Source organism: Thunnus albacares, chromosome 22 (genome assembly GCF_914725855.1).
Source record: "Thunnus albacares chromosome 22, fThuAlb1.1, whole genome shotgun sequence".
Lineage (NCBI taxonomy): Eukaryota > Metazoa > Chordata > Actinopteri > Scombriformes > Scombridae > Thunnus > Thunnus albacares.
Genome location: NC_058127.1, coordinates 11,301,341 through 11,328,753, shown reverse-complemented (window position 1 = coordinate 11,328,753; position 27,413 = coordinate 11,301,341). Strand labels below are relative to the sequence as shown.

Sequence of the window (27,413 nt, the reverse complement as noted above, 5' to 3'; positions counted from 1 at the left end):
GACAAGTAAACAGCCATGCAGGTGGGTGGGGATTGCAAATCGAAGCCACGCCCCCTCTGAAACAGGACAAAGCAGTCTCTGTGGCGCAATCGGTTAGCGCGTTCGGCTGTTAACCGAAAGGTTGGTGGTTCGAGCCCACCCAGGGACGTCCACTTTTCTGCTTAAATAACCAGCTAACACGGTGTTAGGTGGTAAGGGTTAAAGAAGTCTGGTGCCTCAGTGTGGGGGAATGAATGAGAGCAAAATCATCAGAAAGGGTAGTTCTTGTATGCAAATTCATTCGCGCATTCGTCTGCTAACCCAAAGATTGATGGTTAAAATACTGTTGTATGTCATTACAACTATGTTGTAGCGCCTTATAGTCCATTTATCAATTTTTTACTTCATCTTTGCTGCATAGACAAAGGCTACCGTAGTTTGTTTTAAGATGGTTATAAAGGCTAATGGAAGTGATGACATTGTCACTGTTACTTGTGTGAAAGACTTGACTGGCGAACGCCATTCCATTTACAGGACTTGGTTAGCTCGTTGTGCTACATCTCACCACGTCTTGACTTTGTGCAACATTGTAAATTTCTAAAAGAACTCTTTTCCTTCAATAGGCCATGATTCTAAATTCTGCCGTATTGCCCTGGTAGAGGTAAACAGCGATGAAGGTGGGTGGGGATTGCAAATCGAAGCCACGCCCCCTCTGTCACAGGACAAAGCAGTCTCTGTGGCGCAATCGGTTAGCGCGTTCGGCTGTTAACCGAAAGGTTGGTGGTTCGAGCCCACCCAGGGACGTAGGGTCTTGTGTTTACACAGCCAGCTAACATCATGTTCAGGGTTAGAGAGAGCTGTAGCCAAAGTATCACAGGTTGGTGGAATGAATGAGAGGATGATCATCAGTAGCTGTTGTATAAAAATTGGTTAGTGCATTGGACTGTTAACCCAAAGGTTGATGATGAAAACATCATGACATGTCGTTACAGCTTGTTATAATCCCTTTACGAATTGTTAACTTGATAAACACCCCATAAATGACTACCCTGGTTTGTTTAAAAATGGCTACAAAACCTAATGGCATCGATAGGATTGTCGCACTCTGGAGAGAAGTCCCTGGTGTGGCAGACGCCAATGGGGAACGCCATTCTGTTTACGATGCGTTCTTGGCTGGTTGTATCACAAATGGAAAGCTCTTGACTTTGTGCTACATTGTAAATTTCTCACAGAACTCTTTTCCTTCAATATACCACCATTGAAATTTCTGTGATATTGCCCTTCGACAAGTAAACAGCCATGCAGGTGGGTGGGGATTGCAAATCGAAGCCACGCCCCCTCGGAAACAGGACAAAGCAGTCTCTGTGGCGCAATCGGTTAGCGCGTTCGGCTGTTAACCGAAAGGTTGGTGGTTCGAGCCCACCCAGGGACGTCCACTTTTCTGCTTAAATAACCAGCTAACACGGTGTTAGGTGGTAAGGGTTAAAGAAGTCTGGTGCCTCAGTGTGGGGGAATGAATGAGAGCAAAATCATCAGAAAGGGTAGTTCTTGTATGCAAATTCATTCGCGCATTCGTCTGCTAACCCAAAGATTGATGGTTAAAATACTGTTGTATGTCATTACAACTATGTTGTAGCGCCTTATAGTCCATTTATCAATTTTTTACTTCATCTTTGCTGCATAGACAAAGGCTACCGTAGTTTGTTTTAAGATGGTTATAAAGGCTAATGGAAGTGATGACATTGTCACTGTTACTTGTGTGAAAGACTTGACTGGCGAACGCCATTCCATTTACAGGACTTGGTTAGCTCGTTGTGCTACATCTCACCACGTCTTGACTTTGTGCAACATTGTAAATTTCTAAAAGAACTCTTTTCCTTCAATAGGCCATGATTCTAAATTCTGCCGTATTGCCCTGGTAGAGGTAAACAGCGATGAAGGTGGGTGGGGATTGCAAATCGAAGCCACGCCCCCTCTGTCACAGGACAAAGCAGTCTCTGTGGCGCAATCGGTTAGCGCGTTCGGCTGTTAACCGAAAGGTTGGTGGTTCGAGCCCACCCAGGGACGTAGGGTCTTGTGTTTACACAGCCAGCTAACATCATGTTCAGGGTTAGAGAGAGCTGTAGCCAAAGTATCACAGGTTGGTGGAATGAATGAGAGGATGATCATCAGTAGCTGTTGTATAAAAATTGGTTAGTGCATTGGACTGTTAACCCAAAGGTTGATGATGAAAACATCATGGCATGTCGTTACAGCTTGTTATAATCCCTTTACGAATTGTTAACTTGATAAACACCCCATAAACAATGACTACCCTGGTTTGTTTAAAAATGGCTACAAAACCTAATGGCATCGATAGGATTGTCGCACTCTGGAGAGAAGTCCCTGGTGTGGCAGACGCCAATGGGGAACGCCATTCTGTTTACGATGCGTTCTTGGCTGGTTTTATCACAAATGGAAAGCTCTTGACTTTGTGCTACATTGTAAATTTCTCACAGAACTCTTTTCCTTCAATATACCACCATTGAAATTTCTGCGATATTGCCCTTCGACAAGTAAACAGCCATGCAGGTGGGTGGGGATTGCAAATCGAAGCCACGCCCCCTCTGAAACAGGACAAAGCAGTCTCTGTGGCGCAATCGGTTAGCGCGTTCGGCTGTTAACCGAAAGGTTGGTGGTTCGAGCCCACCCAGGGACGTCCACTTTTCTGCTTAAATAACCAGCTAACACGGTGTTAGGTGGTAAGGGTTAAAGAAGTCTGGTGCCTCAGTGTGGGTGAATGAATGAGAGCAAAATCATCAGAAAGGGTAGTTCTTGTATGCAAATTCATTCGCGCATTCGTCTGCTAACCCAAAGATTGATGGTTAAAATACTGTTGTATGTCATTACAACTATGTTGTAGCGCCTTATAGTCCATTTATCAATTTTTTACTTCATCTTTGCTGCATAGACAAAGGCTACCGTAGTTTGTTTTAAGATGGTTATAAAGGCTAATGGAAGTGATGACATTGTCACTGTTACTTGTGTGAAAGACTTGACTGGCGAACGCCATTCCATTTACAGGACTTGGTTAGCTCGTTGTGCTACATCTCACCACGTCTTGACTTTGTGCAACATTGTAAATTTCTAAAAGAACTCTTTTCCTTCAATAGGCCATGATTCTAAATTCTGCCGTATTGCCCTGGTAGAGGTAAACAGCGATGAAGGTGGGTGGGGATTGCAAATCGAAGCCACGCCCCCTCTGTCACAGGACAAAGCAGTCTCTGTGGCGCAATCGGTTAGCGCGTTCGGCTGTTAACCGAAAGGTTGGTGGTTCGAGCCCACCCAGGGACGTAGGGTCTTGTGTTTACACAGCCAGCTAACATCATGTTCAGGGTTAGAGAGAGCTGTAGCCAAAGTATCACAGGTTGGTGGAATGAATGAGAGGATGATCATCAGTAGCTGTTGTATAAAAATTGGTTAGTGCATTGGACTGTTAACCCAAAGGTTGATGATGAAAACATCATGGCATGTCGTTACAGCTTGTTATAATCCCTTTACGAATTGTTAACTTGATAAACACCCCATAAACAATGACTACCCTGGTTTGTTTAAAAATGGCTACAAAACCTAATGGCATCGATAGGATTGTCGCACTCTGGAGAGAAGTCCCTGGTGTGGCAGACGCCAATGGGGAACGCCATTCTGTTTACGATGCGTTCTTGGCTGGTTGTATCACAAATGGAAAGCTCTTGACTTTGTGCTACATTGTAAATTTCTCACAGAACTCTTTTCCTTCAATATACCACCATTGAAATTTCTGCGATATTGCCCTTCGACAAGTAAACAGCCATGCAGGTGGGTGGGGATTGCAAATCGAAGCCACGCCCCCTCTGAAACAGGATAAAGCAGTCTCTGTGGCGCAATCGGTTAGCGCGTTCGGCTGTTAACCGAAAGGTTGGTGGTTCGAGCCCACCCAGGGACGTCCACTTTTCTGCTTAAATAACCAGCTAACACGGTGTTAGGTGGTAAGGGTTAAAGAAGTCTGGTGCCTCAGTGTGGGGGAATGAATGAGAGCAAAATCATCAGAAAGGGTAGTTCTTGTATGCAAATTCATTCGCGCATTCGTCTGCTAACCCAAAGATTGATGGTTAAAATACTGTTGTATGTCATTACAACTATGTTGTAGCGCCTTATAGTCCATTTATCAATTTTTTACTTCATCTTTGCTGCATAGACAAAGGCTACCGTAGTTTGTTTTAAGATGGTTATAAAGGCTAATGGAAGTGATGACATTGTCACTGTTACTTGTGTGAAAGACTTGACTGGCGAACGTCATTCCATTTACAGGACTTGGTTAGCTCGTTGTGCTACATCTCACCACGTCTTGACTTTGTGCAACATTGTAAATTTCTAAAAGAACTCTTTTCCTTCAATAGGCCATGATTCTAAATTCTGCCGTATTGCCCTGGTAGAGGTAAACAGCGATGAAGGTGGGTGGGGATTGCAAATCGAAGCCACGCCCCCTCTGTCACAGGACAAAGCAGTCTCTGTGGCGCAATCGGTTAGCGCGTTCGGCTGTTAACCGAAAGGTTGGTGGTTCGAGCCCACCCAGGGACGTAGGGTCTTGTGTTTACACAGCCAGCTAACATCATGTTCAGGGTTAGAGAGAGCTGTAGCCAAAGTATCACAGGTTGGTGGAATGAATGAGAGGATGATCATCAGTAGCTGTTGTATAAAAATTGGTTAGTGCATTGGACTGTTAACCCAAAGGTTGATGATGAAAACATCATGGCATGTCGTTACAGCTTGTTATAATCCCTTTACGAATTGTTAACTTGATAAACACCCCATAAACAATGACTACCCTGGTTTGTTTAAAAATGGCTACAAAACCTAATGGCATCGATAGGATTGTCGCACTCTGGAGAGAAGTCCCTGGTGTGGCAGACGCCAATGGGGAACGCCATTCTGTTTACGATGCGTTCTTGGCTGGTTTTATCACAAATGGAAAGCTCTTGACTTTGTGCTACATTGTAAATTTCTCACAGAACTCTTTTCCTTCAATATACCACCATTGAAATTTCTGCGATATTGCCCTTCGACAAGTAAACAGCCATGCAGGTGGGTGGGGATTGCAAATCGAAGCCACGCCCCCTCTGAAACAGGACAAAGCAGTCTCTGTGGCGCAATCGGTTAGCGCGTTCGGCTGTTAACCGAAAGGTTGGTGGTTCGAGCCCACCCAGGGACGTCCACTTTTCTGCTTAAATAACCAGCTAACACGGTGTTAGGTGGTAAGGGTTAAAGAAGTCTGGTGCCTCAGTGTGGGGGAATGAATGAGAGCAAAATCATCAGAAAGGGTAGTTCTTGTATGCAAATTCATTCGCGCATTCGTCTGCTAACCCAAAGATTGATGGTTAAAATACTGTTGTATGTCATTACAACTATGTTGTAGCGCCTTATAGTCCATTTATCAATTTTTTACTTCATCTTTGCTGCATAGACAAAGGCTACCGTAGTTTGTTTTAAGATGGTTATAAAGGCTAATGGAAGTGATGACATTGTCACTGTTACTTGTGTGAAAGACTTGACTGGCGAACGCCATTCCATTTACAGGACTTGGTTAGCTCGTTGTGCTACATCTCACCACGTCTTGACTTTGTGCAACATTGTAAATTTCTAAAAGAACTCTTTTCCTTCAATAGGCCATGATTCTAAATTCTGCCGTATTGCCCTGGTAGAGGTAAACAGCGATGAAGGTGGGTGGGGATTGCAAATCGAAGCCACGCCCCCTCTGTCACAGGACAAAGCAGTCTCTGTGGCGCAATCGGTTAGCGCGTTCGGCTGTTAACCGAAAGGTTGGTGGTTCGAGCCCACCCAGGGACGTAGGGTCTTGTGTTTACACAGCCAGCTAACATCATGTTCAGGGTTAGAGAGAGCTGTAGCCAAAGTATCACAGGTTGGTGGAATGAATGAGAGGATGATCATCAGTAGCTGTTGTATAAAAATTGGTTAGTGCATTGGACTGTTAACCCAAAGGTTGATGATGAAAACATCATGGCATGTCGTTACAGCTTGTTATAATCCCTTTACGAATTGTTAACTTGATAAACACCCCATAAACGATGACTACCCTGGTTTGTTTAAAAATGGCTACAAAACCTAATGGCATCGATAGGATTGTCGCACTCTGGAGAGAAGTCCCTGGTGTGGCAGACGCCAATGGGGAACGCCATTCTGTTTACGATGCGTTCTTGGCTGGTTGTATCACAAATGGAAAGCTCTTGACTTTGTGCTACATTGTAAATTTCTCACAGAACTCTTTTCCTTCAATATACCACCATTGAAATTTCTGCGATAGTGCCCTTCGACAAGTAAACAGCCATGCAGGTGGGTGGGGATTGCAAATCGAAGCCACGCCCCCTCTGAAACAGGAAAAAGCAGTCTCTGTGGCGCAATCGGTTAGCGCGTTCGGCTGTTAACCGAAAGGTTGGTGGTTCGAGCCCACCCAGGGACGTCCACTTTTCTGCTTAAATAACCAGCTAACACGGTGTTAGGTGGTAAGGGTTAAAGAAGTCTGGTGCCTCAGTGTGGGGGAATGAATGAGAGCAAAATCATCAGAAAGGGTAGTTCTTGTATGCAAATTCATTCGCGCATTCGTCTGCTAACCCAAAGATTGATGGTTAAAATACTGTTGTATGTCATTACAACTATGTTGTAGCGCCTTATAGTCCATTTATCAATTTTTTACTTCATCTTTGCTGCATAGACAAAGGCTACCGTAGTTTGTTTTAAGATGGTTATAAAGGCTAATGGAAGTGATGACATTGTCACTGTTACTTGTGTGAAAGACTTGACTGGCGAACGCCATTCCATTTACAGGACTTGGTTAGCTCGTTGTGCTACATCTCACCACGTCTTGACTTTGTGCAACATTGTAAATTTCTAAAAGAACTCTTTTCCTTCAATAGGCCATGATTCTAAATTCTGCCGTATTGCCCTGGTAGAGGTAAACAGCGATGAAGGTGGGTGGGGATTGCAAATCGAAGCCACGCCCCCTCGGTCACAGGACAAAGCAGTCTCTGTGGCGCAATCGGTTAGCGCGTTCGGCTGTTAACCGAAAGGTTGGTGGTTCGAGCCCACCCAGGGACGTAGGGTCTTGTGTTTACACAGCCAGCTAACATCATGTTCAGGGTTAGAGAGAGCTGTAGCCAAAGTATCACAGGTTGGTGGAATGAATGAGAGGATGATCATCAGTAGCTGTTGTATAAAAATTGGTTAGTGCATTGGACTGTTAACCCAAAGGTTGATGATGAAAACATCATGGCATGTCGTTACAGCTTGTTATAATCCCTTTACGAATTGTTAACTTGATAAACACCCCATAAACAATGACTACCCTGGTTTGTTTAAAAATGGCTACAAAACCTAATGGCATCGATAGGATTGTCGCACTCTGGAGAGAAGTCCCTGGTGTGGCAGACGCCAATGGGGAACGCCATTCTGTTTACGATGCGTTCTTGGCTGGTTGTATCACAAATGGAAAGCTCTTGACTTTGTGCTACATTGTAAATTTCTCACAGAACTCTTTTCCTTCAATATACCACCATTGAAATTTCTGCGATATTGCCCTTCGACAAGTAAACAGCCATGCAGGTGGGTGGGGATTGCAAATCGAAGCCACGCCCCCTCTGAAACAGGACAAAGCAGTCTCTGTGGCGCAATCGGTTAGCGCGTTCGGCTGTTAACCGAAAGGTTGGTGGTTCGAGCCCACCCAGGGACGTCCACTTTTCTGCTTAAATAACCAGCTAACACGGTGTTAGGTGGTAAGGGTTAAAGAAGTCTGGTGCCTCAGTGTGGGGGAATGAATGAGAGCAAAATCATCAGAAAGGGTAGTTCTTGTATGCAAATTCATTCGCGCATTCGTCTGCTAACCCAAAGATTGATGGTTAAAATACTGTTGTATGTCATTACAACTATGTTGTAGCGCCTTATAGTCCATTTATCAATGTTTTACTTCATCTTTGCTGCATAGACAAAGGCTACCGTAGTTTGTTTTAAGATGGTTATAAAGGCTAATGGAAGTGATGACATTGTCACTGTTACTTGTGTGAAAGACTTGACTGGCGAACGCCATTCCATTTACAGGACTTGGTTAGCTCGTTGTGCTACATCTCACCACGTCTTGACTTTGTGCAACATTGTAAATTTCTAAAAGAACTCTTTTCCTTCAATAGGCCATGATTCTAAATTCTGCCGTATTGCCCTGGTAGAGGTAAACAGCGATGAAGGTGGGTGGGGATTGCAAATCGAAGCCACGCCCCCTCTGTCACAGGACAAAGCAGTCTCTGTGGCGCAATCGGTTAGCGCGTTCGGCTGTTAACCGAAAGGTTGGTGGTTCGAGCCCACCCAGGGACGTAGGGTCTTGTGTTTACACAGCCAGCTAACATCATGTTCAGGGTTAGAGAGAGCTGTAGCCAAAGTATCACAGGTTGGTGGAATGAATGAGAGGATGATCATCAGTAGCTGTTGTATAAAAATTGGTTAGTGCATTGGACTGTTAACCCAAAGGTTGATGATGAAAACATCATGGCATGTCGTTACAGCTTGTTATAATCCCTTTACGAATTGTTAACTTGATAAACACCCCATAAACGATGACTACCCTGGTTTGTTTAAAAATGGCTACAAAACCTAATGGCATCGATAGGATTGTCGCACTCTGGAGAGAAGTCCCTGGTGTGGCAGACGCCAATGGGGAACGCCATTCTGTTTACGATGCGTTCTTGGCTGGTTGTATCACAAATGGAAAGCTCTTGACTTTGTGCTACATTGTAAATTTCTCACAGAACTCTTTTCCTTCAATATACCACCATTGAAATTTCTGCGATAGTGCCCTTCGACAAGTAAACAGCCATGCAGGTGGGTGGGGATTGCAAATCGAAGCCACGCCCCCTCTGAAACAGGAAAAAGCAGTCTCTGTGGCGCAATCGGTTAGCGCGTTCGGCTGTTAACCGAAAGGTTGGTGGTTCGAGCCCACCCAGGGACGTCCACTTTTCTGCTTAAATAACCAGCTAACACGGTGTTAGGTGGTAAGGGTTAAAGAAGTCTGGTGCCTCAGTGTGGGTGAATGAATGAGAGCAAAATCATCAGAAAGGGTAGTTCTTGTATGCAAATTCATTCGCGCATTCGTCTGCTAACCCAAAGATTGATGGTTAAAATACTGTTGTATGTCATTACAACTATGTTGTAGCGCCTTATAGTCCATTTATCAATTTTTTACTTCATCTTTGCTGCATAGACAAAGGCTACCGTAGTTTGTTTTAAGATGGTTATAAAGGCTAATGGAAGTGATGACATTGTCACTGTTACTTGTGTGAAAGACTTGACTGGCGAACGCCATTCCATTTACAGGACTTGGTTAGCTCGTTGTGCTACATCTCACCACGTCTTGACTTTGTGCAACATTGTAAATTTCTAAAAGAACTCTTTTCCTTCAATAGGCCATGATTCTAAATTCTGCCGTATTGCCCTGGTAGAGGTAAACAGCGATGAAGGTGGGTGGGGATTGCAAATCGAAGCCACGCCCCCTCTGTCACAGGACAAAGCAGTCTCTGTGGCGCAATCGGTTAGCGCGTTCGGCTGTTAACCGAAAGGTTGGTGGTTCGAGCCCACCCAGGGACGTAGGGTCTTGTGTTTACACAGCCAGCTAACATCATGTTCAGGGTTAGAGAGAGCTGTAGCCAAAGTATCACAGGTTGGTGGAATGAATGAGAGGATGATCATCAGTAGCTGTTGTATAAAAATTGGTTAGTGCATTGGACTGTTAACCCAAAGGTTGATGATGAAAACATCATGGCATGTCATTACAGCTTGTTATAATCCCTTTACGAATTGTTAACTTGATAAACACCCCATAAACAATGACTACCCTGGTTTGTTTAAAAATGGCTACAAAACCTAATGGCATCGATAGGATTGTCGCACTCTGGAGAGAAGTCCCTGGTGTGGCAGACGCCAATGGGGAACGCCATTCTGTTTACGATGCGTTCTTGGCTGGTTGTATCACAAATGGAAAGCTCTTGACTTTGTGCTACATTGTAAATTTCTCACAGAACTCTTTTCCTTCAATATACCACCATTGAAATTTCTGCGATATTGCCCTTCGACAAGTAAACAGCCATGCAGGTGGGTGGGGATTGCAAATCGAAGCCACGCCCCCTCTGAAACAGGACAAAGCAGTCTCTGTGGCGCAATCGGTTAGCGCGTTCGGCTGTTAACCGAAAGGTTGGTGGTTCGAGCCCACCCAGGGACGTCCACTTTTCTGCTTAAATAACCAGCTAACACGGTGTTAGGTGGTAAGGGTTAAAGAAGTCTGGTGCCTCAGTGTGGGGGAATGAATGAGAGCAAAATCATCAGAAAGGGTAGTTCTTGTATGCAAATTCATTCGCGCATTCGTCTGCTAACCCAAAGATTGATGGTTAAAATACTGTTGTATGTCATTACAACTATGTTGTAGCGCCTTATAGTCCATTTATCAATTTTTTACTTCATCTTTGCTGCATAGACAAAGGCTACCGTAGTTTGTTTTAAGATGGTTATAAAGGCTAATGGAAGTGATGACATTGTCACTGTTACTTGTGTGAAAGACTTGACTGGCGAACGCCATTCCATTTACAGGACTTGGTTAGCTCGTTGTGCTACATCTCACCACGTCTTGACTTTGTGCAACATTGTAAATTTCTAAAAGAACTCTTTTCCTTCAATAGGCCATGATTCTAAATTCTGCCGTATTGCCCTGGTAGAGGTAAACAGCGATGAAGGTGGGTGGGGATTGCAAATCGAAGCCACGCCCCCTCTGTCACAGGACAAAGCAGTCTCTGTGGCGCAATCGGTTAGCGCGTTCGGCTGTTAACCGAAAGGTTGGTGGTTCGAGCCCACCCAGGGACGTAGGGTCTTGTGTTTACACAGCCAGCTAACATCATGTTCAGGGTTAGAGAGAGCTGTAGCCAAAGTATCACAGGTTGGTGGAATGAATGAGAGGATGATCATCAGTAGCTGTTGTATAAAAATTGGTTAGTGCATTGGACTGTTAACCCAAAGGTTGATGATGAAAACATCATGGCATGTCGTTACAGCTTGTTATAATCCCTTTACGAATTGTTAACTTGATAAACACCCCATAAACAATGACTACCCTGGTTTGTTTAAAAATGGCTACAAAACCTAATGGCATCGATAGGATTGTCGCACTCTGGAGAGAAGTCCCTGGTGTGGCAGACGCCAATGGGGAACGCCATTCTGTTTACGATGCGTTCTTGGCTGGTTTTATCACAAATGGAAAGCTCTTGACTTTGTGCTACATTGTAAATTTCTCACAGAACTCTTTTCCTTCAATATACCACCATTGAAATTTCTGCGATATTGCCCTTCGACAAGTAAACAGCCATGCAGGTGGGTGGGGATTGCAAATCGAAGCCACGCCCCCTCTGAAACAGGACAAAGCAGTCTCTGTGGCGCAATCGGTTAGCGCGTTCGGCTGTTAACCGAAAGGTTGGTGGTTCGAGCCCACCCAGGGACGTCCACTTTTCTGCTTAAATAACCAGCTAACACGGTGTTAGGTGGTAAGGGTTAAAGAAGTCTGGTGCCTCAGTGTGGGGGAATGAATGAGAGCAAAATCATCAGAAAGGGTAGTTCTTGTATGCAAATTCATTCGCGCATTCGTCTGCTAACCCAAAGATTGATGGTTAAAATACTGTTGTATGTCATTACAACTATGTTGTAGCGCCTTATAGTCCATTTATCAATTTTTTACTTCATCTTTGCTGCATAGACAAAGGCTACCGTAGTTTGTTTTAAGATGGTTATAAAGGCTAATGGAAGTGATGACATTGTCACTGTTACTTGTGTGAAAGACTTGACTGGCGAACGCCATTCCATTTACAGGACTTGGTTAGCTCGTTGTGCTACATCTCACCACGTCTTGACTTTGTGCAACATTGTAAATTTCTAAAAGAACTCTTTTCCTTCAATAGGCCATGATTCTAAATTCTGCCGTATTGCCCTGGTAGAGGTAAACAGCGATGAAGGTGGGTGGGGATTGCAAATCGAAGCCACGCCCCCTCGGTCACAGGACAAAGCAGTCTCTGTGGTGCAATCGGTTAGCGCGTTCGGCTGTTAACCGAAAGGTTGGTGGTTCGAGCCCACCCAGGGACGTAGGGTCTTGTGTTTACACAGCCAGCTAACATCATGTTCAGGGTTAGAGAGAGCTGTAGCCAAAGTATCACAGGTTGGTGGAATGAATGAGAGGATGATCATCAGTAGCTGTTGTATAAAAATTGGTTAGTGCATTGGACTGTTAACCCAAAGGTTGATGATGAAAACATCATGGCATGTCGTTACAGCTTGTTATAATCCCTTTACGAATTGTTAACTTGATAAACACCCCATAAACAATGACTACCCTGGTTTGTTTAAAAATGGCTACAAAACCTAATGGCATCGATAGGATTGTCGCACTCTGGAGAGAAGTCCCTGGTGTGGCAGACGCCAATGGGGAACGCCATTCTGTTTACGATGCGTTCTTGGCTGGTTTTATCACAAATGGAAAGCTCTTGACTTTGTGCTACATTGTAAATTTCTCACAGAACTCTTTTCCTTCAATATACCACCATTGAAATTTCTGCGATATTGCCCTTCGACAAGTAAACAGCCATGCAGGTGGGTGGGGATTGCAAATCGAAGCCACGCCCCCTCGGAAACAGGACAAAGCAGTCTCTGTGGCGCAATCGGTTAGCGCGTTCGGCTGTTAACCGAAAGGTTGGTGGTTCGAGCCCACCCAGGGACGTCCACTTTTCTGCTTAAATAACCAGCTAACACGGTGTTAGGTGGTAAGGGTTAAAGAAGTCTGGTGCCTCAGTGTGGGTGAATGAATGAGAGCAAAATCATCAGAAAGGGTAGTTCTTGTATGCAAATTCATTCGCGCATTCGTCTGCTAACCCAAAGATTGATGGTTAAAATACTGTTGTATGTCATTACAACTATGTTGTAGCGCCTTATAGTCCATTTATCAATTTTTTACTTCATCTTTGCTGCATAGACAAAGGCTACCGTAGTTTGTTTTAAGATGGTTATAAAGGCTAATGGAAGTGATGACATTGTCACTGTTACTTGTGTGAAAGACTTGACTGGCGAACGCCATTCCATTTACAGGACTTGGTTAGCTCGTTGTGCTACATCTCACCACGTCTTGACTTTGTGCAACATTGTAAATTTCTAAAAGAACTCTTTTCCTTCAATAGGCCATGATTCTAAATTCTGCCGTATTGCCCTGGTAGAGGTAAACAGCGATGAAGGTGGGTGGGGATTGCAAATCGAAGCCACGCCCCCTCGGTCACAGGACAAAGCAGTCTCTGTGGCGCAATCGGTTAGCGCGTTCGGCTGTTAACCGAAAGGTTGGTGGTTCGAGCCCACCCAGGGACGTAGGGTCTTGTGTTTACACAGCCAGCTAACATCATGTTCAGGGTTAGAGAGAGCTGTAGCCAAAGTATCACAGGTTGGTGGAATGAATGAGAGGATGATCATCAGTAGCTGTTGTATAAAAATTGGTTAGTGCATTGGACTGTTAACCCAAAGGTTGATGATGAAAACATCATGGCATGTCGTTACAGCTTGTTATAATCCCTTTACGAATTGTTAACTTGATAAACACCCCATAAACAATGACTACCCTGGTTTGTTTAAAAATGGCTACAAAACCTAATGGCATCGATAGGATTGTCGCACTCTGGAGAGAAGTCCCTGGTGTGGCAGACGCCAATGGGGAACGCCATTCTGTTTACGATGCGTTCTTGGCTGGTTGTATCACAAATGGAAAGCTCTTGACTTTGTGCTACATTGTAAATTTCTCACAGAACTCTTTTCCTTCAATATACCACCATTGAAATTTCTGCGATATTGCCCTTCGACAAGTAAACAGCCATGCAGGTGGGTGGGGATTGCAAATCGAAGCCACGCCCCCTCTGAAACAGGACAAAGCAGTCTCTGTGGCGCAATCGGTTAGCGCGTTCGGCTGTTAACCGAAAGGTTGGTGGTTCGAGCCCACCCAGGGACGTCCACTTTTCTGCTTAAATAACCAGCTAACACGGTGTTAGGTGGTAAGGGTTAAAGAAGTCTGGTGCCTCAGTGTGGGGGAATGAATGAGAGCAAAATCATCAGAAAGGGTAGTTCTTGTATGCAAATTCATTCGCGCATTCGTCTGCTAACCCAAAGATTGATGGTTAAAATACTGTTGTATGTCATTACAACTATGTTGTAGCGCCTTATAGTCCATTTATCAATTTTTTACTTCATCTTTGCTGCATAGACAAAGGCTACCGTAGTTTGTTTTAAGATGGTTATAAAGGCTAATGGAAGTGATGACATTGTCACTGTTACTTGTGTGAAAGACTTGACTGGCGAACGCCATTCCATTTACAGGACTTGGTTAGCTCGTTGTGCTACATCTCACCACGTCTTGACTTTGTGCAACATTGTAAATTTCTAAAAGAACTCTTTTCCTTCAATAGGCCATGATTCTAAATTCTGCCGTATTGCCCTGGTAGAGGTAAACAGCGATGAAGGTGGGTGGGGATTGCAAATCGAAACCACGCCCCCTCTGTCACAGGACAAAGCAGTCTCTGTGGCGCAATCGGTTAGCGCGTTCGGCTGTTAACCGAAAGGTTGGTGGTTCGAGCCCACCCAGGGACGTAGGGTCTTGTGTTTACACAGCCAGCTAACATCATGTTCAGGGTTAGAGAGAGCTGTAGCCAAAGTATCACAGGTTGGTGGAATGAATGAGAGGATGATCATCAGTAGCTGTTGTATAAAAATTGGTTAGTGCATTGGACTGTTAACCCAAAGGTTGATGATGAAAACATCATGGCATGTCGTTACAGCTTGTTATAATCCCTTTACGAATTGTTAACTTGATATACACCCCATAAACAATGACTACCCTGGTTTGTTTAAAAATGGCTACAAAACCTAATGGCATCGATAGGATTGTCGCACTCTGGAGAGAAGTCCCTGGTGTGGCAGACGCCAATGGGGAACGCCATTCTGTTTACGATGCGTTCTTGGCTGGTTGTATCACAAATGGAAAGCTCTTGACTTTGTGCTACATTGTAAATTTCTCACAGAACTCTTTTCCTTCAATATACCACCATTGAAATTTCTGCGATATTGCCCTTCGACAAGTAAACAGCCATGCAGGTGGGTGGGGATTGCAAATCGAAGCCACGCCCCCTCTGAAACAGGACAAAGCAGTCTCTGTGGCGCAATCGGTTAGCGCGTTCGGCTGTTAACCGAAAGGTTGGTGGTTCGAGCCCACCCAGGGACGTCCACTTTTCTGCTTAAATAACCAGCTAACACGGTGTTAGGTGGTAAGGGTTAAAGAAGTCTGGTGCCTCAGTGTGGGGGAATGAATGAGAGCAAAATCATCAGAAAGGGTAGTTCTTGTATGCAAATTCATTCGCGCATTCGTCTGCTAACCCAAAGATTGATGGTTAAAATACTGTTGTATGTCATTACAACTATGTTGTAGCGCCTTATAGTCCATTTATCAATTTTTTACTTCATCTTTGCTGCATAGACAAAGGCTACCGTAGTTTGTTTTAAGATGGTTATAAAGGCTAATGGAAGTGATGACATTGTCACTGTTACTTGTGTGAAAGACTTGACTGGCGAACGCCATTCCATTTACAGGACTTGGTTAGCTCGTTGTGCTACATCTCACCACGTCTTGACTTTGTGCAACATTGTAAATTTCTAAAAGAACTCTTTTCCTTCAATAGGCCATGATTCTAAATTCTGCCGTATTGCCCTGGTAGAGGTAAACAGCGATGAAGGTGGGTGGGGATTGCAAATCGAAGCCACGCCCCCTCTGTCACAGGACAAAGCAGTCTCTGTGGCGCAATCGGTTAGCGCGTTCGGCTGTTAACCGAAAGGTTGGTGGTTCGAGCCCACCCAGGGACGTAGGGTCTTGTGTTTACACAGCCAGCTAACATCATGTTCAGGGTTAGAGAGAGCTGTAGCCAAAGTATCACAGGTTGGTGGAATGAATGAGAGGATGATCATCAGTAGCTGTTGTATAAAAATTGGTTAGTGCATTGGACTGTTAACCCAAAGGTTGATGATGAAAACATCATGGCATGTCGTTACAGCTTGTTATAATCCCTTTACGAATTGTTAACTTGATAAACACCCCATAAACAATGACTACCCTGGTTTGTTTAAAAATGGCTACAAAACCTAATGGCATCGATAGGATTGTCGCACTCTGGAGAGAAGTCCCTGGTGTGGCAGACGCCAATGGGGAACGCCATTCTGTTTACGATGCGTTCTTGGCTGGTTGTATCACAAATGGAAAGCTCTTGACTTTGTGCTACATTGTAAATTTCTCACAGAACTCTTTCCTTCAATATACCACCATTGAAATTTCTGCGATATTGCCCTTCGACAAGTAAACAGCCATGCAGGTGGGTGGGGATTGCAAATCGAAGCCACGCCCCCTCTGAAACAGGACAAAGCAGTCTCTGTGGCGCAATCGGTTAGCGCGTTCGGCTGTTAACCGAAAGGTTGGTGGTTCGAGCCCACCCAGGGACGTAGGGTCTTGTGTTTACACAGCCAGCTAACATCATGTTCAGGGTTAGAGAGAGCTGTAGCCAAAGTATCACAGGTTGGTGGAATGAATGAGAGGATGATCATCAGTAGCTGTTGTATAAAAATTGGTTAGTGCATTGGACTGTTAACCCAAAGGTTGATGATGAAAACATCATGGCATGTCGTTACAGCTTGTTATAATCCCTTTACGAATTGTTAACTTGATATACACCCCATAAACAATGACTACCCTGGTTTGTTTAAAAATGGCTACAAAACCTAATGGCATCGATAGGATTGTCGCACTCTGGAGAGAAGTCCCTGGTGTGGCAGACGCCAATGGGGAACGCCATTCTGTTTACGATGCGTTCTTGGCTGGTTGTATCACAAATGGAAAGCTCTTGACTTTGTGCTACATTGTAAATTTCTCACAGAACTCTTTTCCTTCAATATACCACCATTGAAATTTCTGCGATATTGCCCTTCGACAAGTAAACAGCCATGCAGGTGGGTGGGGATTGCAAATCGAAGCCACGCCCCCTCTGAAACAGGACAAAGCAGTCTCTGTGGCGCAATCGGTTAGCGCGTTCGGCTGTTAACCGAAAGGTTGGTGGTTCGAGCCCACCCAGGGACGTCCACTTTTCTGCTTAAATAACCAGCTAACACGGTGTTAGGTGGTAAGGGTTAAAGAAGTCTGGTGCCTCAGTGTGGGGGAATGAATGAGAGCAAAATCATCAGAAAGGGTAGTTCTTGTATGCAAATTCATTCGCGCATTCGTCTGCTAACCCAAAGATTGATGGTTAAAATACTGTTGTATGTCATTACAACTATGTTGTAGCGCCTTATAGTCCATTTATCAATTTTTTACTTCATCTTTGCTGCATAGACAAAGGCTACCGTAGTTTGTTTTAAGATGGTTATAAAGGCTAATGGAAGTGATGACATTGTCACTGTTACTTGTGTGAAAGACTTGACTGGCGAACGCCATTCCATTTACAGGACTTGGTTAGCTCGTTGTGCTACATCTCACCACGTCTTGACTTTGTGCAACATTGTAAATTTCTAAAAGAACTCTTTTCCTTCAATAGGCCATGATTCTAAATTCTGCCGTATTGCCCTGGTAGAGGTAAACAGCGATGAAGGTGGGTGGGGATTGCAAATCGAAGCCACGCCCCCTCTGTCACAGGACAAAGCAGTCTCTGTGGCGCAATCGGTTAGCGCGTTCGGCTGTTAACCGAAAGGTTGGTGGTTCGAGCCCACCCAGGGACGTAGGGTCTTGTGTTTACACAGCCAGCTAACATCATGTTCAGGGTTAGAGAGAGCTGTAGCCAAAGTATCACAGGTTGGTGGAATGAATGAGAGGATGATCATCAGTAGCTGTTGTATAAAAATTGGTTAGTGCATTGGACTGTTAACCCAAAGGTTGATGATGAAAACATCATGGCATGTCGTTACAGCTTGTTATAATCCCTTTACGAATTGTTAACTTGATAAACACCCCATAAACAATGACTACCCTGGTTTGTTTAAAAATGGCTACAAAACCTAATGGCATCGATAGGATTGTCGCACTCTGGAGAGAAGTCCCTGGTGTGGCAGACGCCAATGGGGAACGCCATTCTGTTTACGATGCGTTCTTGGCTGGTTGTATCACAAATGGAAAGCTCTTGACTTTGTGCAACATTGTACATTTCTAAAAGAACTCTTTTCCTTCAATATACCACCATTGAAATTTCTGCGATATTGCCCTTCGACAAGTAAACAGCCATGCAGGTGGGTGGGGATTGCAAATCGAAGCCACGCCCCCTCTGAAACAGGACAAAGCAGTCTCTGTGGCGCAATCGGTTAGCGCGTTCGGCTGTTAACCGAAAGGTTGGTGGTTCGAGCCCACCCAGGGACGTAGGGTCTTGTGTTTACACAGCCAGCTAACATCATGTTCAGGGTTAGAGAGAGCTGTAGCCAAAGTATCACAGGTTGGTGGAATGAATGAGAGGATGATCATCAGTAGCTGTTGTATAAAAATTGGTTAGTGCATTGGACTGTTAACCCAAAGGTTGATGATGAAAACATCATGGCATGTCGTTACAGCTTGTTATAATCCCTTTACGAATTGTTAACTTGATATACACCCCATAAACAATGACTACCCTGGTTTGTTTAAAAATGGCTACAAAACCTAATGGCATCGATAGGATTGTCGCACTCTGGAGAGAAGTCCCTGGTGTGGCAGACGCCAATGGGGAACGCCATTCTGTTTACGATGCGTTCTTGGCTGGTTGTATCACAAATGGAAAGCTCTTGACTTTGTGCTACATTGTAAATTTCTCACAGAACTCTTTTCCTTCAATATACCACCATTGAAATTTCTGCGATATTGCCCTTCGACAAGTAAACAGCCATGCAGGTGGGTGGGGATTGCAAATCGAAGCCACGCCCCCTCTGAAACAGGACAAAGCAGTCTCTGTGGCGCAATCGGTTAGCGCGTTCGGCTGTTAACCGAAAGGTTGGTGGTTCGAGCCCACCCAGGGACGTCCACTTTTCTGCTTAAATAACCAGCTAACACGGTGTTAGGTGGTAAGGGTTAAAGAAGTCTGGTGCCTCAGTGTGGGGGAATGAATGAGAGCAAAATCATCAGAAAGGGTAGTTCTTGTATGCAAATTCATTCGCGCATTCGTCTGCTAACCCAAAGATTGATGGTTAAAATACTGTTGTATGTCATTACAACTATGTTGTAGCGCCTTATAGTCCATTTATCAATTTTTTACTTCATCTTTGCTGCATAGACAAAGGCTACCGTAGTTTGTTTTAAGATGGTTATAAAGGCTAATGGAAGTGATGACATTGTCACTGTTACTTGTGTGAAAGACTTGACTGGCGAACGCCATTCCATTTACAGGACTTGGTTAGCTCGTTGTGCTACATCTCACCACGTCTTGACTTTGTGCAACATTGTAAATTTCTAAAAGAACTCTTTTCCTTCAATAGGCCATGATTCTAAATTCTGCCGTATTGCCCTGGTAGAGGTAAACAGCGATGAAGGTGGGTGGGGATTGCAAATCGAAGCCACGCCCCCTCTGTCACAGGACAAAGCAGTCTCTGTGGCGCAATCGGTTAGCGCGTTCGGCTGTTAACCGAAAGGTTGGTGGTTCGAGCCCACCCAGGGACGTAGGGTCTTGTGTTTACACAGCCAGCTAACATCATGTTCAGGGTTAGAGAGAGCTGTAGCCAAAGTATCACAGGTTGGTGGAATGAATGAGAGGATGATCATCAGTAGCTGTTGTATAAAAATTGGTTAGTGCATTGGACTGTTAACCCAAAGGTTGATGATGAAAACATCATGGCATGTCGTTACAGCTTGTTATAATCCCTTTACGAATTGTTAACTTGATAAACACCCCATAAACAATGACTACCCTGGTTTGTTTAAAAATGGCTACAAAACCTAATGGCATCGATAGGATTGTCGCACTCTGGAGAGAAGTCCCTGGTGTGGCAGACGCCAATGGGGAACGCCATTCTGTTTACGATGCGTTCTTGGCTGGTTGTATCACAAATGGAAAGCTCTTGACTTTGTGCTACATTGTAAATTTCTCACAGAACTCTTTTCCTTCAATATACCACCATTGAAATTTCTGCGATATTGCCCTTCGACAAGTAAACAGCCATGCAGGTGGGTGGGGATTGCAAATCGAAGCCACGCCCCCTCTGAAACAGGACAAAGCAGTCTCTGTGGCGCAATCGGTTAGCGCGTTCGGCTGTTAACCGAAAGGTTGGTGGTTCGAGCCCACCCAGGGACGTAGGGTCTTGTGTTTACACAGCCAGCTAACATCATGTTCAGGGTTAGAGAGAGCTGTAGCCAAAGTATCACAGGTTGGTGGAATGAATGAGAGGATGATCATCAGTAGCTGTTGTATAAAAATTGGATAGTGCATTGGACTGTTAACCCAAAGGTTGATGATGAAAACATCATGGCATGTCATTACAGCTTGTTATAATCCCTTTGCTAATTGTTAACTTGATATACACCCCATAAACAATGACTACCCTGGTTTGTTTAAAAATGGTTACAAAACCTAATGGCATCGATAGGATTGTCGCACTCTGGAGAGAAGTCCCTGGTGTGGCAGACGCCAATGGGGAACGCCATTCTGTTTACGATGCGTTCTTGGCTGGTTGTATCACAAATGGAAAGCTCTTGACTTTGTGCTACATTGTAAATTTCTCACAGAACTCTTTTCCTTCAATATACCACCATTGAAATTTCTGCGATATTGCCCTTCGACAAGTAAACAGCCATGCAGGTGGGTGGGGATTGCAAATCGAAGCCACGCCCCCTCTGAAACAGGACAAAGCAGTCTCTGTGGCGCAATCGGTTAGCGCGTTCGGCTGTTAACCGAAAGGTTGGTGGTTCGAGCCCACCCAGGGACGTCCACTTTTCTGCTTAAATAACCAGCTAACACGGTGTTAGGTGGTAAGGGTTAAAGAAGTCTGGTGCCTCAGTGTGGGGGAATGAATGAGAGCAAAATCATCAGAAAGGGTAGTTCTTGTATGCAAATTCATTCGCGCATTCGTCTGCTAACCCAAAGATTGATGGTTAAAATACTGTTGTATGTCATTACAACTATGTTGTAGCGCCTTATAGTCCATTTATCAATTTTTTACTTCATCTTTGCTGCATAGACAAAGGCTACCGTAGTTTGTTTTAAGATGGTTATAAAGGCTAATGGAAGTGATGACATTGTCACTGTTACTTGTGTGAAAGACTTGACTGGCGAACGCCATTCCATTTACAGGACTTGGTTAGCTCGTTGTGCTACATCTCACCACGTCTTGACTTTGTGCAACATTGTAAATTTCTAAAAGAACTCTTTTCCTTCAATAGGCCATGATTCTAAATTCTGCCGTATTGCCCTGGTAGAGGTAAACAGCGATGAAGGTGGGTGGGGATTGCAAATCGAAGCCACGCCCCCTCTGTCACAGGACAAAGCAGTCTCTGTGGCGCAATCGGTTAGCGCGTTCGGCTGTTAACCGAAAGGTTGGTGGTTCGAGCCCACCCAGGGACGTAGGGTCTTGTGTTTACACAGCCAGCTAACATCATGTTCAGGGTTAGAGAGAGCTGTAGCCAAAGTATCACAGGTTGGTGGAATGAATGAGAGGATGATCATCAGTAGCTGTTGTATAAAAATTGGTTAGTGCATTGGACTGTTAACCCAAAGGTTGATGATGAAAACATCATGGCATGTCGTTACAGCTTGTTATAATCCCTTTACGAATTGTTAACTTGATAAACACCCCATAAACAATGACTACCCTGGTTTGTTTAAAAATGGCTACAAAACCTAATGGCATCGATAGGATTGTCGCACTCTGGAGAGAAGTCCCTGGTGTGGCAGACGCCAATGGGGAACGCCATTCTGTTTACGATGCGTTCTTGGCTGGTTGTATCACAAATGGAAAGCTCTTGACTTTGTGCTACATTGTAAATTTCTCACAGAACTCTTTTCCTTCAATATACCACCATTGAAATTTCTGCGATATTGCCCTTCGACAAGTAAACAGCCATGCAGGTGGGTGGGGATTGCAAATCGAAGCCACGCCCCCTCTGAAACAGGACAAAGCAGTCTCTGTGGCGCAATCGGTTAGCGCGTTCGGCTGTTAACCGAAAGGTTGGTGGTTCGAGCCCACCCAGGGACGTAGGGTCTTGTGTTTACACAGCCAGCTAACATCATGTTCAGGGTTAGAGAGAGCTGTAGCCAAAGTATCACAGGTTGGTGGAATGAATGAGAGGATGATCATCAGTAGCTGTTGTATAAAAATTGGATAGTGCATTGGACTGTTAACCCAAAGGTTGATGATGAAAACATCATGGCATGTCATTACAGCTTGTTATAATCCCTTTGCTAATTGTTAACTTGATATACACCCCATAAACAATGACTACCCTGGTTTGTTTAAAAATGGTTACAAAACCTAATGGCATCGATAGGATTGTCGCACTCTGGAGAGAAGTCCCTGGTGTGGCAGACGCCAATGGGGAACGCCATTCTGTTTACGATGCGTTCTTGGCTGGTTGTATCACAAATGGAAAGCTCTTGACTTTGTGCTACATTGTAAATTTCTCACAGAACTCTTTTCCTTCAATATACCACCATTGAAATTTCTGCGATATTGCCCTTCGACAAGTAAACAGCCATGCAGGTGGGTGGGGATTGCAAATCGAAGCCACGCCCCCTCTGAAACAGGACAAAGCAGTCTCTGTGGCGCAATCGGTTAGCGCGTTCGGCTGTTAACCGAAAGGTTGGTGGTTCGAGCCCACCCAGGGACGTCCACTTTTCTGCTTAAATAACCAGCTAACACGGTGTTAGGTGGTAAGGGTTAAAGAAGTCTGGTGCCTCAGTGTGGGGGAATGAATGAGAGCAAAATCATCAGAAAGGGTAGTTCTTGTATGCAAATTCATTCGCGCATTCGTCTGCTAACCCAAAGATTGATGGTTAAAATACTGTTGTATGTCATTACAACTATGTTGTAGCGCCTTATAGTCCATTTATCAATTTTTTACTTCATCTTTGCTGCATAGACAAAGGCTACCGTAGTTTGTTTTAAGATGGTTATAAAGGCTAATGGAAGTGATGACATTGTCACTGTTACTTGTGTGAAAGACTTGACTGGCGAACGCCATTCCATTTACAGGACTTGGTTAGCTCGTTGTGCTACATCTCACCACGTCTTGACTTTGTGCAACATTGTAAATTTCTAAAAGAACTCTTTTCCTTCAATAGGCCATGATTCTAAATTCTGCCGTATTGCCCTGGTAGTGGTAAACAGCGATGAAGGTGGGTGGGGATTGCAAATCGAAGCCACGCCCCCTCTGTCACAGGACAAAGCAGTCTCTGTGGCGCAATCGGTTAGCGCGTTCGGCTGTTAACCGAAAGGTTGGTGGTTCGAGCCCACCCAGGGACGTAGGGTCTTGTGTTTACACAGCCAGCTAACATCATGTTCAGGGTTAGAGAGAGCTGTAGCCAAAGTATCACAGGTTGGTGGAATGAATGAGAGGATGATCATCAGTAGCTATTGTATAAAAATTGGATAGTGCATTGGACTGTTAACCCAAAGGTTGATGATGAAAACATCATGGCATGTCATTACAGCTTGTTATAATCCCTTTGCTAATTGTTAACTTGATATACACCCCATAAACAATGACTACCCTGGTTTGTTTAAAAATGGCTACAAAACCTAATGGCATCGATAGGATTGTCGCACTCTGGAGAGAAGTCCCTGGTGTGGCAGACGCCAATGGGGAACGCCATTCTGTTTACGATGCGTTCTTGGCTGGTTGTATCACAAATGGAAAGCTCTTGACTTTGTGCTACATTGTAAATTTCTCACAGAACTCTTTTCCTTCAATATACCACCATTGAAATTTCTGCGATATTGCCCTTCGACAAGTAAACAGCCATGCAGGTGGGTGGGGATTGCAAATCGAAGCCACGCCCCCTCTGAAACAGGACAAAGCAGTCTCTGTGGCGCAATCGGTTAGCGCGTTCGGCTGTTAACCGAAAGGTTGGTGGTTCGAGCCCACCCAGGGACGTAGGGTCTTGTGTTTACACAGCCAGCTAACATCATGTTCAGGGTTAGAGAGAGCTGTAGCCAAAGTATCACAGGTTGGTGGAATGAATGAGAGGATGATCATCAGTAGCTGTTGTATAAAAATTGGATAGTGCATTGGACTGTTAACCCAAAGGTTGATGATGAAAACATCATGGCATGTCATTACAGCTTGTTATAATCCCTTTGCTAATTGTTAACTTGATATACACCCCATAAACAATGACTACCCTGGTTTGTTTAAAAATGGTTACAAAACCTAATGGCATCGATAGGATTGTCGCACTCTGGAGAGAAGTCCCTGGTGTGGCAGACGCCAATGGGGAACGCCATTCTGTTTACGATGCGTTCTTGGCTGGTTGTATCACAAATGGAAAGCTCTTGACTTTGTGCTACATTGTAAATTTCTCACAGAACTCTTTTCCTTCAATATACCACCATTGAAATTTCTGCGATATTGCCCTTCGACAAGTAAACAGCCATGCAGGTGGGTGGGGATTGCAAATCGAAGCCACGCCCCCTCTGAAACAGGACAAAGCAGTCTCTGTGGCGCAATCGGTTAGCGCGTTCGGCTGTTAACCGAAAGGTTGGTGGTTCGAGCCCACCCAGGGACGTCCACTTTTCTGCTTAAATAACCAGCTAACACGGTGTTAGGTGGTAAGGGTTAAAGAAGTCTGGTGCCTCAGTGTGGGGGAATGAATGAGAGCAAAATCATCAGAAAGGGTAGTTCTTGTATGCAAATTCATTCGCGCATTCGTCTGCTAACCCAAAGATTGATGGTTAAAATACTGTTGTATGTCATTACAACTATGTTGTAGCGCCTTATAGTCCATTTATCAATTTTTTACTTCATCTTTGCTGCATAGACAAAGGCTACCGTAGTTTGTTTTAAGATGGTTATAAAGGCTAATGGAAGTGATGACATTGTCACTGTTACTTGTGTGAAAGACTTGACTGGCGAACGCCATTCCATTTACAGGACTTGGTTAGCTCGTTGTGCTACATCTCACCACGTCTTGACTTTGTGCAACATTGTAAATTTCTAAAAGAACTCTTTTCCTTCAATAGGCCATGATTCTAAATTCTGCCGTATTGCCCTGGTAGAGGTAAACAGCGATGAAGGTGGGTGGGGATTGCAAATCGAAGCCACGCCCCCTCTGTCACAGGACAAAGCAGTCTCTGTGGCGCAATCGGTTAGCGCGTTCGGCTGTTAACCGAAAGGTTGGTGGTTCGAGCCCACCCAGGGACGTAGGGTCTTGTGTTTACACAGCCAGCTAACATCATGTTCAGGGTTAGAGAGAGCTGTAGCCAAAGTATCACAGGTTGGTGGAATGAATGAGAGGATGATCATCAGTAGCTGTTGTATAAAAATTGGTTAGTGCATTGGACTGTTAACCCAAAGGTTGATGATGAAAACATCATGGCATGTCGTTACAGCTTGTTATAATCCCTTTACGAATTGTTAACTTGATAAACACCCCATAAACAATGACTACCCTGGTTTGTTTAAAAATGGCTACAAAACCTAATGGCATCGATAGGATTGTCGCACTCTGGAGAGAAGTCCCTGGTGTGGCAGACGCCAATGGGGAACGCCATTCTGTTTACGATGCGTTCTTGGCTGGTTGTATCACAAATGGAAAGCTCTTGACTTTGTGCTACATTGTAAATTTCTCACAGAACTCTTTTCCTTCAATATACCACCATTGAAATTTCTGCGATATTGCCCTTCGACAAGTAAACAGCCATGCAGGTGGGTGGGGATTGCAAATCGAAGCCACGCCCCCTCTGAAACAGGACAAAGCAGTCTCTGTGGCGCAATCGGTTAGCGCGTTCGGCTGTTAACCGAAAGGTTGGTGGTTCGAGCCCACCCAGGGACGTCCACTTTTCTGCTTAAATAACCAGCTAACACGGTGTTAGGTGGTAAGGGTTAAAGAAGTCTGGTGCCTCAGTGTGGGGGAATGAATGAGAGCAAAATCATCAGAAAGGGTAGTTCTTGTATGCAAATTCATTCGCGCATTCGTCTGCTAACCCAAAGATTGATGGTTAAAATACTGTTGTATGTCATTACAACTATGTTGTAGCGCCTTATAGTCCATTTATCAATTTTTTACTTCATCTTTGCTGCATAGACAAAGGCTACCGTAGTTTGTTTTAAGATGGTTATAAAGGCTAATGGAAGTGATGACATTGTCACTGTTACTTGTGTGAAAGACTTGACTGGCGAACGCCATTCCATTTACAGGACTTGGTTAGCTCGTTGTGCTACATCTCACCACGTCTTGACTTTGTGCAACATTGTAAATTTCTAAAAGAACTCTTTTCCTTCAATAGGCCATGATTCTAAATTCTGCCGTATTGCCCTGGTAGAGGTAAACAGCGATGAAGGTGGGTGGGGATTGCAAATCGAAGCCACGCCCCCTCTGTCACAGGACAAAGCAGTCTCTGTGGCGCAATCGGTTAGCGCGTTCGGCTGTTAACCGAAAGGTTGGTGGTTCGAGCCCACCCAGGGACGTAGGGTCTTGTGTTTACACAGCCAGCTAACATCATGTTCAGGGTTAGAGAGAGCTGTAGCCAAAGTATCACAGGTTGGTGGAATGAATGAGAGGATGATCATCAGTAGCTGTTGTATAAAAATTGGTTAGTGCATTGGACTGTTAACCCAAAGGTTGATGATGAAAACATCATGGCATGTCGTTACAGCTTGTTATAATCCCTTTACGAATTGTTAACTTGATAAACACCCCATAAACAATGACTACCCTGGTTTGTTTAAAAATGGCTACAAAACCTAATGGCATCGATAGGATTGTCGCACTCTGGAGAGAAGTCCCTGGTGTGGCAGACGCCAATGGGGAACGCCATTCTGTTTACGATGCGTTCTTGGCTGGTTGTATCACAAATGGAAAGCTCTTGACTTTGTGCTACATTGTAAATTTCTCACAGAACTCTTTTCCTTCAATATACCACCATTGAAATTTCTGCGATATTGCCCTTCGACAAGTAAACAGCCATGCAGGTGGGTGGGGATTGCAAATCGAAGCCACGCCCCCTCTGAAACAGGACAAAGCAGTCTCTGTGGCGCAATCGGTTAGCGCGTTCGGCTGTTAACCGAAAGGTTGGTGGTTCGAGCCCACCCAGGGACGTAGGGTCTTGTGTTTACACAGCCAGCTAACATCATGTTCAGGGTTAGAGAGAGCTGTAGC

General features: G+C 44.5%; 25 non-coding genes across 25 annotated transcripts; all 25 read left to right on the top strand.

Annotated features, from left to right (window-relative positions):
• Positions 1–11,465: 11,465 nt before the first annotated feature.
• trnan-guu lies at positions 11,466–11,539 on the top strand. Its single transcript has one exon. It is a non-coding gene; the product is annotated as a tRNA-Asn (tRNA).
• Positions 11,540–12,731: 1,192 nt separating this feature from the next.
• Positions 12,732–12,805, top strand: trnan-guu. The gene has a single exon. It is a non-coding gene; the product is annotated as a tRNA-Asn (tRNA).
• A 561-nt stretch (positions 12,806–13,366) lies between these two features.
• trnan-guu lies at positions 13,367–13,440 on the top strand. Its single transcript has one exon. It is a non-coding gene; the product is annotated as a tRNA-Asn (tRNA).
• A 557-nt stretch (positions 13,441–13,997) lies between these two features.
• Positions 13,998–14,071, top strand: trnan-guu. Its single transcript has one exon. It is a non-coding gene; the product is annotated as a tRNA-Asn (tRNA).
• Positions 14,072–14,632: 561 nt separating this feature from the next.
• Positions 14,633–14,706, top strand: trnan-guu. The gene has a single exon. It is a non-coding gene; the product is annotated as a tRNA-Asn (tRNA).
• A 557-nt stretch (positions 14,707–15,263) lies between these two features.
• Positions 15,264–15,337, top strand: trnan-guu. The gene has a single exon. It is a non-coding gene; the product is annotated as a tRNA-Asn (tRNA).
• Positions 15,338–15,898: 561 nt separating this feature from the next.
• Positions 15,899–15,972, top strand: trnan-guu. Its single transcript has one exon. It is a non-coding gene; the product is annotated as a tRNA-Asn (tRNA).
• A 556-nt stretch (positions 15,973–16,528) lies between these two features.
• On the top strand, positions 16,529–16,602 carry trnan-guu. The gene has a single exon. It is a non-coding gene; the product is annotated as a tRNA-Asn (tRNA).
• A 557-nt stretch (positions 16,603–17,159) lies between these two features.
• trnan-guu lies at positions 17,160–17,233 on the top strand. Its single transcript has one exon. It is a non-coding gene; the product is annotated as a tRNA-Asn (tRNA).
• A 561-nt stretch (positions 17,234–17,794) lies between these two features.
• Positions 17,795–17,868, top strand: trnan-guu. The gene has a single exon. It is a non-coding gene; the product is annotated as a tRNA-Asn (tRNA).
• A 557-nt stretch (positions 17,869–18,425) lies between these two features.
• On the top strand, positions 18,426–18,499 carry trnan-guu. The gene has a single exon. It is a non-coding gene; the product is annotated as a tRNA-Asn (tRNA).
• Positions 18,500–19,056: 557 nt separating this feature from the next.
• Positions 19,057–19,130, top strand: trnan-guu. Its single transcript has one exon. It is a non-coding gene; the product is annotated as a tRNA-Asn (tRNA).
• Positions 19,131–19,691: 561 nt separating this feature from the next.
• Positions 19,692–19,765, top strand: trnan-guu. Its single transcript has one exon. It is a non-coding gene; the product is annotated as a tRNA-Asn (tRNA).
• A 557-nt stretch (positions 19,766–20,322) lies between these two features.
• On the top strand, positions 20,323–20,396 carry trnan-guu. Its single transcript has one exon. It is a non-coding gene; the product is annotated as a tRNA-Asn (tRNA).
• A 557-nt stretch (positions 20,397–20,953) lies between these two features.
• trnan-guu lies at positions 20,954–21,027 on the top strand. The gene has a single exon. It is a non-coding gene; the product is annotated as a tRNA-Asn (tRNA).
• Positions 21,028–21,588: 561 nt separating this feature from the next.
• Positions 21,589–21,662, top strand: trnan-guu. Its single transcript has one exon. It is a non-coding gene; the product is annotated as a tRNA-Asn (tRNA).
• A 557-nt stretch (positions 21,663–22,219) lies between these two features.
• Positions 22,220–22,293, top strand: trnan-guu. Its single transcript has one exon. It is a non-coding gene; the product is annotated as a tRNA-Asn (tRNA).
• A 557-nt stretch (positions 22,294–22,850) lies between these two features.
• Positions 22,851–22,924, top strand: trnan-guu. Its single transcript has one exon. It is a non-coding gene; the product is annotated as a tRNA-Asn (tRNA).
• Positions 22,925–23,485: 561 nt separating this feature from the next.
• trnan-guu lies at positions 23,486–23,559 on the top strand. Its single transcript has one exon. It is a non-coding gene; the product is annotated as a tRNA-Asn (tRNA).
• Positions 23,560–24,116: 557 nt separating this feature from the next.
• trnan-guu lies at positions 24,117–24,190 on the top strand. Its single transcript has one exon. It is a non-coding gene; the product is annotated as a tRNA-Asn (tRNA).
• A 557-nt stretch (positions 24,191–24,747) lies between these two features.
• On the top strand, positions 24,748–24,821 carry trnan-guu. The gene has a single exon. It is a non-coding gene; the product is annotated as a tRNA-Asn (tRNA).
• A 561-nt stretch (positions 24,822–25,382) lies between these two features.
• trnan-guu lies at positions 25,383–25,456 on the top strand. The gene has a single exon. It is a non-coding gene; the product is annotated as a tRNA-Asn (tRNA).
• A 557-nt stretch (positions 25,457–26,013) lies between these two features.
• Positions 26,014–26,087, top strand: trnan-guu. The gene has a single exon. It is a non-coding gene; the product is annotated as a tRNA-Asn (tRNA).
• A 561-nt stretch (positions 26,088–26,648) lies between these two features.
• On the top strand, positions 26,649–26,722 carry trnan-guu. The gene has a single exon. It is a non-coding gene; the product is annotated as a tRNA-Asn (tRNA).
• Positions 26,723–27,279: 557 nt separating this feature from the next.
• Positions 27,280–27,353, top strand: trnan-guu. Its single transcript has one exon. It is a non-coding gene; the product is annotated as a tRNA-Asn (tRNA).
• Positions 27,354–27,413: the final 60 nt, after the last annotated feature.